This window comes from Daktulosphaira vitifoliae, unplaced genomic scaffold, assembly GCF_025091365.1.
Source record: "Daktulosphaira vitifoliae isolate Bord-2020 unplaced genomic scaffold, ASM2509136v1 Scaffold_3, whole genome shotgun sequence".
In the NCBI taxonomy this organism is placed as follows: Eukaryota; Metazoa; Arthropoda; class Insecta; order Hemiptera; family Phylloxeridae; genus Daktulosphaira; species Daktulosphaira vitifoliae.
The window spans coordinates 12,178,904-12,193,790 of record NW_026099574.1 but is presented as its reverse complement, the minus strand read 5'-3'; the positions used below and the strand labels follow the sequence as shown (position 1 = coordinate 12,193,790).

Sequence of the window (14,887 nt, the reverse complement as noted above, 5' to 3'; positions counted from 1 at the left end):
AACATTCGAGTAAAAAGGTATAAGGATTTTTACCTTAAAATGTTTTTCTTAAAATCTTTTATCTAAGTAATAAAATTAAATAGATAATACATGAAATCTATAACGTACAGTGATCAAGTCTAATTAATTATTATCTCGCACTCACTAAATTAAAAATATAGTTGTCTGAAATAATATGAGAAACATAAATTTTTATCTTTTATTGGTCTAACTTCAAATTATGAATTTAATAGGAGTATTTCAATTCTTTGAACTCGACGTGCCTAAATGGCTGTATTAGACGTGTAACTTGATTAATAGATGTAATTGACATAATGTAATGTTTTTTTAATCGTGAAAAACTTAGTACAAATTAACTATAAACAATAGTAATTATGTCATATTTTTGAAATAATAAATAGTTGAACAAATTCCTTATCATTTTAAAAAGTTTTTGAAGACTAGTCGAACTTGTTAAATAGTTAAACGTCTAAAAAGTTACTTGTCTGAAATCAGATAGAATAATCTAAACAGTTATGTGAAGAGCATAAGAGTATACGAAAAAAGTTTTCTAAATTCGGTAGAAATATTGAAAAAAAAAACCAAAAAATAATATTGATTTAGTATAATTAAAAATTAATTTAAGGGATACTAAGAATTTATTGCAAAAGTAAATTATACAAATTCAGTTTAGTGGAACTATGTCATCGTTAGGAGTCTATTAGATGGTATTTAAAAGAAATAAGATATCAATTTTGTGATTTATATACTAGATATTTTTTCTGTTTCTTTTTGTATACATTGTAAAATCTGATTTGAAATTCTTTTTAATTCGTGACGCGATTAACTAAAAATGTTAATAAATGAAACTTTTAATTGCTCTTTTCAATCTATACCATGAAAAAGTTTTTAAAAATATTTTATGAACAAAGTTTTGACATAACGAATTCAAACATTACATAGAAAAATGCTAAACATAATAAAAATAAGATTTAACATAATAGATATTAGTTAATCTGTATTATATACTATTTAAATAAATGCATTAAAATGAGTTCTAAATACGCTTCTGCATTTGATCACCTGCTTGAAAGACCTAAAAAATACAGCTGCAATCGTCATGGTCGTTATTGTACAAATATAATACCTTGGTACTTCGAAAATTTGATTCTATTGTTCTGAATATAATGGCCAATATACAGTGTGTTATTAAGGAAATAAAGGAAGAACCATTCAAAAGGAAACATCATAAATAGAGTCTGCTTTGACTTGTACGTCCTAACCTTTAATACCCATCGAATCACTAAGGTTATCTTAAATTAATAGTGTATTAAAAACGAAGTAAACATTTATCGTTGATAAAATGTGTGTAAAGCAGTACAATGAAGTGTAGGTACTTGTACTATTTATTATAGAATAAATAATAGCGATAGTTAAAAGTTTACATGGACAAAATTTAAATAGAATGAGATTTTACATAGACGTACTTAAATTCAGTAGAAGTATAAGTTATGTTTGTTTTCAATATATTTTATCTAAAATCGTATTTGTGTAATAAATAAGTTAACTAGAGATGTTATTTTTTTAATTTTATGAACAAAAAATATATATATAACACATACATCTGTATGATATTAGATTAGTCATCTTTCATATTTCCAATAGTAGTAGTAAAAACATATAATATCTCTAGTAAAACACAAAGTTAAACCACATTAAATAGTAACTATAAAAAAATCGTTGAGCTGTCCGTCAGTTTATTAAGTTAATAAAGATATGACATTTTGATACGCGAGCACACATGTAGTCACACGAATTATTGTTTTTGTTATAAAACCTACAAAATGTCGCGTTAACATTAAGTTTCTATTTAAACAAATGTTTTAAATGTTATCATTTTATCCATAAATATATAGCTAGAAATTATATAACGGTATACACTCAAATAAACTAAATCAAACAAAAGCACGTGAATCATTTTTGGCTGTTGTGGATTTATATGAATACTGTCTGATGCAGTAGCATTGGAAAATACATATTTATGAAGTACGTTGTTATGGATTTTTGCAGATTGATTTTTCAATGAGAAATAAATTTAAACAAGACGATGAAATGCGGTCTGTAACGCGATTATGGCTTTAACGATAAATAATAACTTTCACCTCTCTCATTATTACCAACCACCAATCATCCAATACAAGTTTTAAGGGAGCAGTATGAGGCCCTTCATAATCTATTCATGTGTTCACACAAAACCATAATTTCGCCCAAAAGCATAGAGAAATGTGATCGAGCCTTTATAAGCATGTCATGCGATAATGACACCGGGTTTGTAGTCGGGGAAGGCGACACGATTTGATTGAAAGGATAGTGGTATTCGCATATAAATCTTGTCGGGAGATTGCTAGAAATGGAAGGTCCATGAACGTCTCTCCCAGCGTACACAACTCTAATTTCATGCGGCACGTGTATAAAAACACCAAGGCGTTTAAAGAATACATGAGAGTGAATGCATCACGTGACAGGGTAACGACGCCTAAAAAGCCAACGAGGGAAAAGTAGATTTGGGAATCTTACCGGTGGATGCTGTGCAAGAGCGCTGACTAAGGTGGTGTTCATAATATGAAGTTCGAGTGCGGGACAGAAAACCATTGTTTTAGAATATACATGAGCGCAAGCATATGTATACACGCGCTTATAAAAATGTATTTTTATGGTATTTGTTTTCTCTTGTTAGATCCAAGTAATTTCTACTCGAACACGTAAATACATCTCTGTAGTATGTGCATTATGAAATAAACCTATTGTGGCATACTTAGAACAGTGTCCTCTTTACGAGTTTGCATCACTGGTAAAAATGTCTTCGTAATAGTTTATGAGAAAAAATTCTATATTTAGAAAACTTTGGTGTTTTAGTTTTTGATCTCGACCGCTTATAAAAAGGTTATTATTTTATTTATACACGTGCAACTTTGTGCAATGGACTTTTATTTAAATACATCAAAATAGAGTATAGCAATCAAGAAAAGTGATTTTCGTAATTACTGGAGCAAAAACAAAACTTCCACAAAACTCCTCAAAGCTTAACTCGTGTTTTTAAATTAACATGATATTATTAATGTTTAAAACTAGCTATTCTTAATGGGTAAATTTATCACATTAAAAAATTCACCGCAGATTTGGCATTTATTTAATATATAATTAACTAAAAAAAAATTCTAAACGAATCAAAATTTAATTTCGACCAGATCTTCGCATTATTAACGTATTTAATGTTTGCCTTTAATAAAACAGCTCAAACATTTTAATCTCGTCATGTACACATGTTCACGAGTGTTTTGTTTTATTGTAAAATGAACATCAGTGTTCAATAAAGTTGTAAATACCTTAAAAAACTCTTGTTGTAAGTGAAATAAAAAAAAAAAAAATTCTCTATTATACTTGAAAAACAACTGTAATGAAGTTTTAACTTAACATGTACATTTTACGATAAAACACACATGAAATGCGCACCATGTTTTGAAATTTCATTTTTCAATAACTTTCTATTTACTTACATTCTATAAAAAATAAACTTTTGTTTCCCTTATATTTTATGCAGTTTTAATGTTACGTTTATATTAAACAATCGTTAAGAGTCAATCATGTAAATATCGAATATAATATAAAATATTCCTTCTCTCAGTTAATATTATCATTTCCAATGAGGTAGGTTTACTTATCACGGGGTAATTTGCTTAAGACCTACATGAGATAATATGCTAAAACAGTTTTTGTATTTGTAAGGATCTGTTTTAACTTCCGGGCGGAAATGTGAAAACGTGGACGATTGAATTTTGGCAGTGAATACTTTTCTTTGTTAACAAAAACAATTTTCTTTATTATCTGAAATAAACCTCTGCGAGTTTTTGAGTCAGATTTTTGGAATATTTTGTAAAAAGTAATAAATTGTACAGATAGCTCAAACATTACGAGTCATTCCATCTTTTTTGGTTAATTAATTATTCTCGAATAAACTTTTTGAAATTGACATTTTGTAATTATATTTGAGAAATCGAAATGCAGGTGCGCGTTTTAAGTTTCTAAGTTCCTCGCTCTTATCAACAAAGTCAGAAAATTCTATCAAATTGATATATAAACAATTTAAAAATCTATTCGTCTACTTAATAGTATAAAAGATCGATTTAAACATTTTTAAAATACTTAATTATGACAAATACAATTGTTGTATCCATATACAAAGCCCTATGTTGTGTTGCTAACGTGCATATGTTGTTGTGATTAAGTAATTACAAAGGTGTGCACAGTTTGATAGAGCGTTTATATTTATTAATAATGGAAATATGTCAAACGACGGATGAAAGTCGTTGCTAATAAATAATAACAGCAACAACAACAGCGAGTAACGAAAACACCCAAACTTTGTTACTTGAACTATTCCGGTAAAAAATCGGTTCGCATATGTTATTTAACCTTTGTTGTAATCAATCTTAAAGTTACAAAAATACATCGACGACGAAACCTAGAGAAAATGTGATAGAAATTAATACTCTACAAATACCATACCAAAAAAAGCAGTGAGATACAAATCATTTTGATAGATGTCAGAGCAAACTATTACAATAGAATTATGTTTTAGTTTATGTCACATGGTTTTTTCTATGAGTTCATTCACGATGTTTTTTTTTTTTTATTTTATTAGATCGAACAATTTTAATTAGAGATAAAAAACGGACATTAAAAATTTAATAGCTCAAATATACCCTTTCTGCTCGCGCATTCCTGTTCGACATCACATACATAAGTCGAAAACCACAATTAGTGGCAATGACCGGACGTCTGTGCTATAACTGACTTTACTGAAACTAAAGTTTTCTTTCTGCCATAAATAATGACCAAACAACAAGAAATGGGTAGAAAGATCATTACTGGTATAAAAAATTGCCCTTTTTTTTTCTACCAGTGTCCGGCTGCCAATTGTGCACATAATTTCAGAAAAAATGATTATCGTCCATTTTCGCAACGACAATAGATCTTATAGTCGCTACAGTAGTGTATCGGCTATGTTAATATTCTCGTGAGTAAAATAAGTTTTAAGCTAATTAATAACACTAAGGATAGTATTGCGGTTCAATGTTTTGATTACTACATTATTCGCGAAAAAAATCAACCGTGTGTCGGTATAATTCTTTACAACGAGATGCGCAGCTACTTAATGCGATCAATTTACACCCGTTTAATTTAGAGTTGCTGCGAGCACTTTCGAGAGGTACCTACTGTAATAAAACTATACTGTATAAAAGAACGATCTACTAGCGCCATTGCTTTGACCCTATTATGGAAATACCGTGTTTTGGCGCTTTTTCCGCGAATGAAAACCGGCACCTCATCAGATGCAAGCGACAACGCGACGAGACACTCAAAGGATGCTCTCTCAGCTACTGTATTATGCTAATATCGACCCCCGATAATGCTTTAATGAAGAGCGACCAAGGTCGGAAACGTGTCGTGCCGGCAGCGGTAGAAAATAACGAAATCGTCGTCGATTACAACGTTTCACTGATTTTAGTCAAATCAAAGATTACGGAAGCGCAGATGATTGAAACGCATAGAATTTCCAATTCCAACTGCATGCCAAACGCTTCGAACCATAGCCCCATGACTTGCCAAAAAAAAAACAATTATCTCGTATGTTAAATAAAGAGATTGCCAAAGAAATTACTTATAATTGATTTTTTTAATAAAGATTTTATAGTTTCGTGCACGTTTTGATTTATAACAGTAATAATTTATTTTTAGTTTTCAATGAAAGATGAGTTAAATTGATCACTCTAGTATTCACGTACAAATCTCATCTTGTTTTGTGAAACTTATAAAACATACCTCGCCAGTGTATAGCTTCGTGAATTATGGTGATGACAGTGTACAATATAGTTTTCGTGACTAGAATATATTCAACCAAAAGCAAGATGTTAATTTTACAGCAAAATCACTTACAGCTGCGTAACAAGCTTCGCAATTTCGAGTATTCGTTCTAGTTGAGTTTAAGTTTCATTGCTTATTTGAAATAATAGCGCAACTCTTCAAATTCCATTTGGTTTGTAAATAAGCTCTGTCGCGTTACTTTTTTCGGCGGAATCAAAAGGATCATTAATCAGAGAAAGAATAAAGGAATGCGAAATTGAGAAAAAATCAATATTTATAGGCCGTTTCCAATTCTCATACATGCTGATCTGCCCATTAAAATGCCTTTGTTGTTGAAAAACAAATGAAAATATTTTTGTACATCACTTGTACTTGATTTACATTGCTATTTGTAATGAAATGAAACAAAAGTACAGTTTTAAAATAAAACATTTTTTTGACAATGAGCCACTCACGAGTATATTGTGACTCGTTTAAATTACATCAAATCAAGAATCCTAGAACTTGTGACAAAAACGAATGGTTCAAATGTTCATAATTTCTCAAATTCATTCTGGTTATTACACTTGTTTATTAATAATTATTACATGATTCTGTATCGATATTTTGATGAGAAACTCGTGTACAACATTACCATATAGAATGTACATGTAATAATAAAGTTCACAGATACTCATCAGGTAATTATTTATATGTCATTCTTATGTTTACTCATTCTTAATTCATTTTTTGTACTACACAGATTGTTTGACAACTTGATTCCTAATAAAGTAATAATAACTTTGAAAAACATTTTTTTTTTTTTGGCTTATTTAATTAGTAAATATTTATTTACTTTATTTAATTATAATTGATTTATTATTAGTTAAAAATTTTTAGTCCTATTCGTTGTTCTCTAAAGGGGTACCTACTTAATTTTTTTAACTGGAAACATATATAGCTAATTAGCTTTTTATTGTATAGTAGTTTAATGAATATAATGACTGGTTTATGACAACTTTTCGACCTGTACTTCGGAAGTTATTAACATTTTTATTCATAAGCAGGAAGACTTATATTCTACATTAAAAAATATTAACGATTTCTGAAATATTGGTTTAAATGTTGTTATCCACTTATTAATTTTCTTAATTAGATCATTTTATTTTTAAAAATATGTATTTATAAAATAAAGTTCACTTTTTGTGTTTATATCTTATAAAGTACAATGGATTAAATGAAAAAATACTTGATAATTGATAAATCTAGAACTAAATCTGCTGGAAAAAAATCAATAGTATTATTATTTTAGGAAAATTTCAATATTCTATCAATTACCATATATATATATATATATATATATAAAATATTAAACGTCGATATAAATGTCATCAATAAATAAATTTAAAGTGCGGCAATATAATACTTTTTGAAACTATTTTTTCTCTCAAAATTCGAATATTGTTAATCTAAGGTCCTACTAAGTTAAAAGAGTCACGAGGAAAGTAAAATTTAGTTTGACATATCATGTTGAGGAGATAGTCGTTACACTTGTATAGCCCGTGTTAAATGGTCCAAAAGTAAAAGCAACGAAAAATAAAATACTATTGTGTGGAATGTCTACAAGCTAACAAGGGAACAAGTGTCAAAAATTAAATGAATGTAACGAAGTGAAAGCAGCTACATAGTTTTATTATTATACGGATATATGACGTGGTGTAGGGGTATGAAGACTTAAAATTAGTCGGTTCTTTTTATTGGTCCCCAGAGGATCGCTGGGAAACAGACGGGCTTGAGTTTTCACTCTCCCTTTCCAAGCTTTTAGTCCCGACCGCTTGCCCTCACATTAGCCGTCCTGCGTTTAATTAAAACTTTCTGATAAGTACAAAAACCCACCGACGCCGTTGCTACCGAAACTCAACTTACCAGTAGTCATTAGCATAGGGCTATAGTCTCAAGTTTTACCAATCTGACCGAGTAGATACATACAAGTACAACAAAGTACCATCCGAATCGTCTATATGAAGGTTTTCAATCAAAAAAAGAAAGCTTAATGAGTCTTTTAAGAATGTGCAGAAACGATTCGTCTGCTGCATACACAATCTTTACAATATTTACAATTCACTATTACAGATTGTATCATAAACCCTTGTGGCATTAAAACATACATTTTTTTAATATCCTTGCCTTTTAAGGTTAACGACTAAACATTTTGTTTATTCTAGTCAAACTTTTCTTACTTGATCTTTCTCAAAATAAGTATTTTATCATGACCTGACAGAGCTTTAAAAAATATTAACATAATTCATATTAAAATTTTATCAAAATTAATTCTTTACACGCGTTTTTTTTTTAAATAAAGATGGAGAAGTAACTTTTTATTTTTTAATAATAAAGATTCATTTAATAACAACAATTAATATGAATGTTTTTTGGTAACTGAAAAATTATGAAATTTAATATAATTATAATATAAGATCACTTAAATTAGACAGCTAACAAATTTAATAACATATGTAATCGGTAGTAATTACATTTTTATGTACAACAACAACATTTCTGCTTCATATATTTAAGGAAGTTTTGTTCACTATTACTTACGTTAGTCTTCTTGGATAGTTTATTGTCATAAAAAAAATTTCAGCTCACAGATTGAATATTATACCCCTGTTGTATTTTTTTAATAAAACTAAAACTGCGTCATATTCAATATAAATAAATATATAAAATCGATTTATTATGATTAAAGCACAGCTCATTTTTCAATTAAATAAAAATAATTAATTCCCGGTGGGCCTAATTATTTTAGACCGTCTATTCATGAAGAATATTTTTATTGTAAAATTAATGGCACCGACCTGTTTTTGTTTTTATTATTTTGGTTACATAATGATTTTTTTCTAAAATTTATTAAAATCAAAACTAAATTAAATAACAAACAACTCTAGTGATGATAATATTATTTTGAACCATTCTGAGTTTGTTGATCTTTATTATTATAAAAAGTATTTGAAAAAAAAAAATAAAATACGTATAACTTTTATCTATTTGTAAATAAATAATATTTTTAATAAAAATAATTTTATTATTAGTTAATAATAAATATCTAATCATTTTATTTATTTATTTATATAGATTTTCATTGATACGTGATAAATTTTAGGATTTCTTTAACAAACAATATTTTGTAATTTTGTTTATGAATAAATGTCTGTGAAAAAATCTATTTGTGTAGAACCGAAGCAATGAACTAAGTTTTAATCAAACAAATTAATGGAAATTGGCTATCGTATAACGTATTTGCTTGCGAGGTGACATACAACTAGAAAACTTTAATGGTGAAATCATTTAAAACGCTTAGACAAGGTTATTCGTTTTTTATAACCCACTCAATTATTTAGAAAATAAAAATAATCTCAGAAATATTTTTTTGACTTTTCGTGACTACGTATATTTCTTATCAATTATTAAGTACTTTTTGGGTTTATACATTATAAAGAAATCAACTTAATCTTTTTAAATGGCCTTATACATATTTAACTAGCTTATAAAATAGAAAATGATGTAATTAGGAAAATGACGGTCGATAACTACTTTTGGACCAGTATTTCAAAAGTTATTAACAATTTAAAGTAATGACTGGAAGTAAAGTGCGAGTGCTGCTATTTTTATCACTAGACACTTTTCATCCGTACCTCTCCTTTCGTTTAGATATAAAAATGTTAATAACTTCTGAAGTGCTGACCCAAAAGATATTATTTGCAAGTCATTTTCTTGATTAGATTATTATCTAATAAATAAGCTAGTTAAATATGTATGATCTACCGAAGAATAAGCTCTAGTTGCTACCCTTGTAATACATAAGTGATGGACAGAAAAAAATCCTTCATGATTGATAAATCAAGAAATATATATAAATATATATTATTGAAATAATTTTTATTTAATAATTCAGTGTGTTATGATAAACGAATTACCTTGTACATAATAGAGAAAAGTTTTTTACTCACTCTCGTTAATTAGAAAAAAAATCGTATCGCAACAATCGGTTTGGTATCTTTTTTTTTCAATGGAGATGCTGTTACTTGTATTATTTTGTACTGCAAAAATGTCCAATTGGTTTTATGAACTTTTGTAATTTTATTGTGCAATACTTTCTAAATGATAACGTTTGTCAATCGTAACTTAAGCAAATGTATCTGGCGACAATTTTTGTAAATAACTACAAAACGAATTACGACAAGGGTGCAAAATTTATTTAATTAACAGCTGGTAACCACCTGACCAAAAACATTTTCTCATTTAATTTTATAATAAAAAAGTATTTTTTATTAAGTTTCTAAGCGTTAACCGCATTATGTTTCACAAAAAAGGAACATAATATAAAATGTTACGCATTGTATTTTATATAATAGAGCTAAACAATTTTTTCGGAACTAACGGTAAAGTGGTTTGGCTTAACTAATCACACGCGTTATAATTATGCGGCCGTTGGATCTGTTGGCTTTTAAGGTTGTTTACCGCAAAAAGTTGGTCGAAACGGATAGCAAACAATAATTCTGTAGTCAAAATCGTCCTTCACCCAAGATTACCGTAAACAATCCCGACACCTTTTAAAAGGGATTTGTGACATTTATTAGTGCTGTGGTTGTAGACACGTACAGCTTACATAGAATACCAGAGACAAATTAGTTACAAAAGTTACACAGTTGAACAATATAACCAAGTAAAAACTAGAAAATCATTAGGGCGTTACGGTGTATTTATGGTTTTTGTAAATTTCGAGGTAAACGACTAGCATTACATAAAAAAAAAAAAATGTGGACAACAATAATATGTTTTAATAAAATTTGTATCGATAAATATTACATACATTTAATTCAACAAAACATTAGTTATCAAAATTAATTGAGAAATAAAACTAACATATGTTGAAAATTGTGCGATGTTGTCAGTGGCGTAGTGTAATATGGTAACGGTTGAAAATGGTTCATGTAAACAGAGTTTTTAGGTTAACAGAATATTAATTATGACAATGGTTATTTTTGGTCATTTTGTGATAAGTAAAAAGTGTACTATGAATTATTGTTGTGATACTTGTTTATTTAAGCAATACAATCCAACCTAGTTACTAAGTAACCAAATAGTTCAATTTAAGGACAAATAATTTTTCAAGTTAAATATTTATCAAAAAATAATGATTTTACTAGATATTTTTAATATAAGATTAACTTATAACTATTACACCTCATTAAATATTTTCCAGTTAATTTGATCATTTATATTAGGAGTGTAGATTATTTTTAATTTAGAAGAGGAGATCCCATCTCTTCTCATTTTTGTTTAACTAAATATGTACTATAAACTTGTTAATAGAAATATATAATTATGATAAACACTAATGATTCATTTACTGTCAGAATTAATTGATTCATTGTTTATTGAAAAATTAATTATGAATTCATGAAATTTAATATAATAACAGTGTTTTTGACATTCAATTTGAGAAAACTAACTATAAATAGAAAAAATAATTTTTAAATATCAATCCCAGTTATTGTCGAATAATGATTTAAAACTACAAAACTAACTCAGATATAAACAAACTTTTAATAAAAAAAAAAAAAAACTGAAAGATAAAATAAGTAATATATAAAAACTAAACAATAATATCAACAGGATATATAAATATATATATATATATATATATATATATTTGTCAATTTTAGTTACATAAAATGTATTATTGTTCCAAATAAAATAAAAAAATATTTTGCTCAATTTGTTAGGTATAACATATTTGACACGAACATTTTTATTACTCTTTTGGTATAATGTAAATTTAATAGACACTGTATTTTTTTGCAAAGTTTGTGTGTGACGTTTGTTACCGCGAACAACTACAATGCGAAAATGTACTGAACCATTTTGTAGATTCATTTTTCGTAAATGAACTGTTATCTACTTTCAACGCATATATTATTTTATTTTCATAATGATAAAGGTCGATACAATGTTCAATATTTGTATAATACCCTCGTCAAAACTTAAAATAAGCAAATGTAATGTTTTGATTGCGTTCTATTGTATAAAAAGTGTTGGTAAATACACTTTTGCACGACTTTTTATGTAAAACGCGACAATTATTTCAATTATTAACTCTAAAGGTGCCGGCACCGTTTTTGGTTTCATCACTTTTGTCCATCCTGTCTAGGTCGGCCTTCGGAAGTAATTATTTTCTCTTTTGAAAATAATTGCACGTGCCGGGAATGTTGTTGAGCTGAAAAAGCTTATTGTGAAGAATTTCTTATTCTTTCTTGGCTTGCATTTTTTTTTTGTCTGCTGCTTGTGTGACGAGAACAATCACCAACGTTTTGTCTGTCAGCCAAGAGCACCGTAGAGACAGTAGTTTTGGACTCGCACTAAAGAGGAGTGGAAAGGACGATGTTATTAAAACTAAAAGCCATCGGTTTTATCAGGCGGTGTGGTGGATAGTGGTTGTTAACGGAATGATGCTTTGTCCAACAGCCATTATATGTTGTGCATCACTCTAACGGTTTCCTTATTGTACACCAATATATTTGTTTGAGTGCTTAAGAAGTATTTATATATCACTAAGATACTATTTGTAATTGTTTTTAAACAAAAATATTGTTTTGCTTAATTTCAATGCTCTTAATATTATTTCAAAAAATACCGTTACTCTATAGGCAGTCCCACGTTCACGTCTTTCAGTTTTTACACCGTACAAACTTGGGAATATTAACTTTAATAAAATATAATTTACAATTTACATGATATTTTTATACCAAAAATATCTATGTAAATCTATATTGTGCATAAATTTGAAATTTTCACATTTTATCAATTATTAAGATGTACTATATACTTTAGAAGAATAGGGCGCTGATATATTGTTATCATTTATTACCTGTATACATATATGAAGAAGAGGATATTACTATTTTGGTATTATATACTAGATAACGAGTTTGAAATTATAAAGTAAGGTAGGTGTACCATATATAAATATAATATAATATCAAAAACAATTTGAAATTGGCTTAATTGAATTAAAATGTTCGTATAAAATAAAAAACAATGTAATAATCATTTAATTCATTTCAGAGCTATAATGAAAATACGGTACTGATATAATTCGCTTGATATTTTATGATAAAATAGGTTTCGGTAATTAACTAAAGGATTGTATTAGTCCTTTATAAACTTTTGCTGAGCATTATTCGATACAGGTTCTCTACAAATGAAATTAAGAAGTAATAACTGTAATAGGATTGAGTCTTGTTATAAACGTACTCGAATAACTAATCATATTATTTACTTTCATCATATTTGTATTTCGATAAATCATCATCGTTTGATACGCTCTCTGTCTCACCAACAATAATTTTAAACTGTCTAAATAATCTTATCATGTTATGATTAGACTTTTATTCGTCGTTTTAAAGTTTATCGATTTTTTCAGTATTCAATTTACGATTGCCGTTTGAATTTTACATGTTATTTGAAATCTCACGTTTGAGCGGCTGCTAAATAAATTATTAGTAAGATGTTACGTTGTTTTATAGATGAGAAGCACTTTTTTTATTAAACCAAAAAAAAACAGTTTAACACGGCCGCCGGGGATTGACGGCCGGTCCTAGAAAGTGTACCGGAAATCGTGTAAAAAATAAAAAAACACGGTACGAGATTAGAACTCGCGACCCGAGGCAAACCTTACAGAGACAAACCTTATGGAACGTCTCCATCCACTTATGATTCAGATACCGATACGTTTTCAAGTAGGTCGATAACGCGGCCCAGGGAAACCGTGTCAAGTTACATACTTGAACTATTTCAAAAATATTTCTATTAGTTCAATTCTAAACGGAGGTGCGACTAGAATACAAATGGTAAACTTACCGTTCAATCGTTACATAAACTCCATTGTTTTCTGAAACAGTCAGTAAAACTAAATTAATTTTACACGTAAAGATGTACTTTATGCGCATAAGTATTTCGTGATATGTCTTAGTATTAAGTTATTGCGATACACCATATGAAATCACCTGTCAAACTAGGTCACTTATTACGGATTACCTTGAAAAGGAAATGTTTTTTTTTTTTATTATATTCCATGGTATAAAAATGCCATATTCGCAAAAATAATTAATTAATGATAATAGTTTCGGGGATTATCTTGTGATTATTTTTACTCGATTAATTTAACGGCATAAATCTTGTTTAGGGCTCTAATACGATGCATAAAATTACCATACCACTTTGTGCGGCCATATGATACAGTTTAATAACGCACATAAAAGGGAATCTTTATCATTATAACGAATTAATTACCATATCGGCGTCACTATAAAAGGTAACCCGGCGATTATGACGAGTAACTCATTGGCGATTAAAACTGACTTAAAAGATGTGATCATTTGAATTTGAGTACGCGGGCCGGTTCACGACATTTTGACAGACTTAATAACTTTTGATCCAGCGAATGTTTCGCGTTACTTATTTTTTTTTAATACTTCTTACAGTTTTAAACTACGGCAAAATTATTATTTTTTATTATTCGCCTCGAATAAGAAAAAAAAATTTTTTTTTTTTTTAATATCAAAACAGCAACGTCTTACAAATATTTCACGATAATTACTTATTGATTTACGAGTATTTGATACATCCATTGATTGGGTATGTAGCGCAGTTGGAAAACACCAGTGTGACCGCACCCACCTTGAGGAGACCGTAAGCGAATAATTCAAACGTGTCCAATTAAATAGTGACAATGTTGGAGACATTAATTACTCGTTTATAAAATAGCACGGAAGCGGTTGTAAAAATCGTTCCCGTGTAAAATACTCCTCGTCCAAAAGAAAACTTGAGAATGTTACTGAAATTTACCTAAAACCCGTTAGATTTTAGATAAATTCTAAAATAAGTTGTAAAACTACCGACGTGCTTGAAAAATAAATAAATTAAACAACATTATGTGTTG

The 14,887-nt window shown here is 28.5% G+C and overlaps 1 protein-coding gene across 9 annotated transcripts in view; it reads right to left on the bottom strand.

Moving 5' to 3' along the window:
* Positions 1-14,887, bottom strand: part of LOC126900213 (uncharacterized) — a 136,704-nt gene that overhangs the window by 60,846 nt on the left and 60,971 nt on the right. For 7 of the 9 annotated variants that reach the window (XM_050675735.1, XM_050675732.1, XM_050675736.1 and 4 more), the window contains one exon: positions 13,807-13,837. The exons of the other annotated variants lie outside the window; for them this stretch is intronic. The gene's annotated coding sequence lies outside the window, so the exon portion shown is untranslated. The remainder of the gene's footprint in view (positions 1-13,806; positions 13,838-14,887) is intronic. 9 annotated transcript variants of the gene reach the window in all.